General features: G+C 44.7%; 1 long non-coding RNA gene across 1 annotated transcript in view; it reads left to right on the forward strand.

The window, feature by feature from the left end:
• LOC133161347 (uncharacterized) overlaps positions 1–2686 on the forward strand; it is a 3416-nt gene extending 730 nt beyond the window's left edge. Inside the window, exons 2-3 of the long non-coding RNA XR_009716074.1 lie at positions 930–1012; positions 1942–2686. This is a non-coding gene — a long non-coding RNA (uncharacterized LOC133161347). The remainder of the gene's footprint in view (positions 1–929; positions 1013–1941) is intronic.
• Positions 2687–4311: the final 1625 nt, after the last annotated feature.

Consider the following 4311-nt stretch of genomic DNA (forward strand, 5'->3'; position numbering starts at 1 on the left):
CACGTTGTATCATATTAGCATAATGCTAGCGTCCTAAGCTAATAACGTCGCTTTTCCGCCACGCCTGCAACTTTTGTCCTTGATGCATTTGAAAACGTGTTCTCTTTTACTATTTTTTCTGGAAAATGATTCTCTGCTATGAGCCATCTGTCACTGCGTTGTCGTGATCTCGGGATCCGACCGCCTCGCCGCAACTTCCCCCCGGCTGAGCATCCCGCCAACTCCCAGGTGCGAGCGCGCTTTTGCTAAATCCCGCAGACTTTGGTTCAATAAGGTTCAAATATCGCCGAGGTTCTACGAGGGTTTAACGACATTTAGGGAAATCAAAGATGGAGAATGAGAGGGATTTGCGGGGGAAGAGTCAAGTCGATGCTTCTGACTCGTGTTTTAAAAAAGGTCCATTTCCAACAGATGGCGCCATTGTTGCCTTTCAGTTATGTAAAGAAAGATAAGCAGAAAATAAAAGATCACATCAGACAGTGAGTGGAAGTCAAGTATTCTACCTGAGTGCTTGTATTTGTATTTATTTATTTTTTTTATTATAAAAAAAAAAGTGATTGCGCGTACGAGTGGCACCTGAGCGCACCGAGGCTTGTCGAGTCTGTTTTGGTCAATGCACAAGTGTCGACGCGGCGGCGGCGGCGACGACGAGTTGCGTCGGCGCATTATTGCTTGGGAATGGACGAGCGCGAAGAGGAGCTCGCGGGTTCAACGAGCGACAAGAGGACGCTCGAGAGGACAACAGCAGCGCACTTGTTAGTCGTGAGAGTTTTATTAATAGCCCGACTCTCGCCTGTTGGGTGACTTTATTAACAATGCTCAAACTCATTTAAATATGAAAATATTTATGGCTTTTTTTTTTTACCAGACTACACAAAAAATTCTTTTAACCCTGGCCCAATTTTTTGGGGTTTATGATTGTGTTTCAGTCGAGGATCATTTGGCCTTGGCGGAAATCAAGTTTCACGTTGAGCCGTGATGGACTGCAGGCCCGCCAGAATCTGCAGCAGAGGTACTCGCTGATGCTTTATCTCCAGATGAAGTCCGATAATGCAATAAGCGCCCCCAGGTCAGCGCGACATCGCCGGCGCCGCTCCTGGCCATCTAACCAAAAGCCCTCGGGACTGTGCCCAAATGCAACAGGAAGTCAAGCGGGAAGTGCCATCATGTCACGATAGACATCTTCCTCCAACCGACCACACAAAGAAAGCAAACCCACCAACAATTCTGAGCATAGGCCAGCCAATATTTTATTTATTATTATTTATTTAACCTTACGCCAGGCTGTCAACCAGGGACACTGTCTTATTCCTTTTCTTTTTTTCCTTATTACAAAATGTCCGCTTGTTCTTGCAGTTACTCAGCATGACGTGTTTGAGAAGCCTTTGTTGCAAGTGAAACAAGTTCAGCGCCTTTGTTCACCGCACACGTTGTCATTGTTGTCATCATCGAAAGTGCAAATAGCTGCTCTTGTCTCATTAATACGTCAATTAGGGAACAATGTGCCCAGGGCGTCTGCACAATTGACGCTGAATGGAATATTTTGTTTCCAAAACTACGCAGACAAGTCATCAACAGGCACAAAAATGTTTTTTTCCGACCGAGCCGGACGAATCTGCTTGGGAGAGGGAAGTCCCAGCTGAAGCTGCTGCCCTCGGATAAGCGGTGGAAGATGGATGGGTTGATGTTCTTTAAAAAGAAATTAATACAATTGTTCAAATGTGGGCTTGAATTCATGTATGTTTCAGCTGCCATTGTTTAGTCGTCATCCTTTTTGGCTTCCAGCGCATTCCCCTTTTCAATTAGCGAGCGACTCAGCCCCAGTCCCGCCGACAAACAAATATCAATAAATATCTGTCAATACAAATAAAGAGAGGTGAAGACGCCGACAAACAAGCCGAGCGGCGTCGAGGTGCTCTTGCTCATTGTCTGTTTTGCCAGGGATCAGACGTGTTTGCTCGGGCGGCGGTGGAGAAGGTTTAAGACGCGCAGATGGCTCCAGCGCCATGGCAAGCTCACTCAGGCCTGCAAAAAAGCAAAAAGACACTCCCTGTGTCCAAGACTCTCCATGTGTCCAAGACTCTCCATCGCAAGTCTGATGACACGACCGCAAAGTCCATCATCGTTGTGACCAGCAAACAAGTCTATTAATGCAACCGTCCGTCCATGTATCAATCATTCTATCTATGTATGTTATGTCTGTATGCCTGTATGTAATGCAGTGCTTCTCAATTATTTTCTGTGATGCCACCCTTAGGGAGAAGAAAACATTTTGCGCCCCCCCCCCACCACCATGGTATTAACAGGAAAAAAAAAGTTCTATATTAATATTATAATATATAACATCTGTTCAATATTTTTTAATTTATTTTTATTTTTCCATGGTGTCCCACTGCCCTTTTTTATCGCCTGCTCTGTCTGTGCTGTGTGTGCTAGTGTTGGGGTCGTGAGTTCTTTTCACTGAACGAGTGAACGAATTCTTTTTTCAGTTCATATGACTTCCACCAGTAGGTGTCAGCAATGCGCATTAAAGCTGGTGCCACCTCACCCTAAAACAAAACGAAGAAGAAAAGGACGTGACTTATGCACGTTTTCTCCAAGCTAACGGCTACCTTTATTGCATGAAGGGATGCGCCCTCCGTTACGCAACAACGGGGAGATGATGCTTCTCTTTGGCTAATCTTGATTTTATAACACTTAAAATAACGTGTATGCATATATACGCCTTAATATTGTTATCCAATATATCTGCAATTTCACATTAGAATCCTGCTTTGAAATGTATATTTAATAAACATTAAAACCTGTTCAAACTTGTCTGGTGTTTTATTCCTTTTTATTTTTTGGGGCTTGAAAACAAAAATCTTGACACCAGGCACCAAAGCTTGACACCTGTGACCTTTGACCATGATATTTCCCTAATAAAGTGGCCTGTTATTAGGTACACTTGAAAATGGCGGTGTACCTAATGGAGTGTCCGTGTGCTCCCCTCATTAAGTGCACCTGCGTGAAAACTTTTAGCGCCTGGGGAACGTGAAAGTGGCTAAAAGTTTTCACGCAGGTGCGTTTAACGAGGGTCACTTGGAAAACATGTTGGAACGCGGCCCCGAGGACTAGAGCTTGACATCTGTGACCTTTGACCATGATATTTCCCTAATAAAGTGGCCTGTTATTAGGTACACTTGGAAATGGCGGTGTACCTAATGGAGTGTCCGTGTGCTTCCCTCGTTAAGTGCACCTGCGTGAAAACTTTAAGCGCCTGGGGAACGTGAAAGTGGCTAAAAGTTTTCACGCAGGTGCGTTTAACGAGGGTCACTTGGAAAACATGTTGGAACGCGGCCCCGAGGACTAGAGCTTGACATCTGTGGCCTTTGACCATGATATTTCCCTAATAAAGTGGCCTGTTATTAGCTACACTTGAAAATGGCTTTGTACCTAATGGAGTGTCCGTGTGCTTCCCTCGTTAAGTGCACCTGCGTGAAAACTTTTAGCCACTTTTACGTTCTGCAGGAGCTAAAAGTTTTCACGCAGGTGCGCTTAACGAGGGTCACTTGGAAAACATGTTGGTACGGGGCCCTGAGGACTAGAGCTTGACATCTGTGACCTTTGACCATGATATTTCCCTAATAAAGTGGCCTGTTATTAGGTACACTTGAAAATGGCGGTGTACCTAATGGAGTGTCCGTGTGCGTCCCTCGTTAAGTGCACCTGCGTGAAAAGTTTTAGCTCCTGGGGAACGTGAAAGTGGCTAAAAGTTTTCACGCAGGTGCGCTTAACGAGGGTCACTTGGAAAACATGTTGGAACGCGGCCCCGAGGACTAGAGCTTGACATCTGTGACCTTTGACCATGATATTTCCCTAATAAAGTGGCCTGTTATTAGGTACACTTGAAAATGGCGGTGTACCTAATGGAGTGTCCGTGTGCTTCCCTCGTTAAGTGCACCTGCGTGAAAACTTTTAGCGCCTGTGGAACGTGAAAGTGGCTAAAAGTTTTCACGCAGGTGCGTTTAACGAGGGTCACTTGGAAAACATGTTGGAACGCGGCCCCTAGGACTAGAGCTTGACATCTGTGACCTTTGACCATATTTCCCTAATAAAGTGGCTTGTTATTAGGTACACTTGAAAATGGCGGTGTACGCGTACATGTACGTGTACATTTATGTGTACATGTACAGGTACATGTATGTATATATCACGTACGTACATACATACGTTTATATCACGGACATACGTCATTAATAATTGTCTAAAACATGTCAAAGACCCCAAAAAATATTCTCAAGCAAAATGCAACAAAGGACAAACACTAAC

Source organism: Syngnathus typhle, linkage group LG10 (assembly GCF_033458585.1).
Source record: "Syngnathus typhle isolate RoL2023-S1 ecotype Sweden linkage group LG10, RoL_Styp_1.0, whole genome shotgun sequence".
NCBI lineage: Eukaryota > Metazoa > Chordata > Actinopteri > Syngnathiformes > Syngnathidae > Syngnathus > Syngnathus typhle.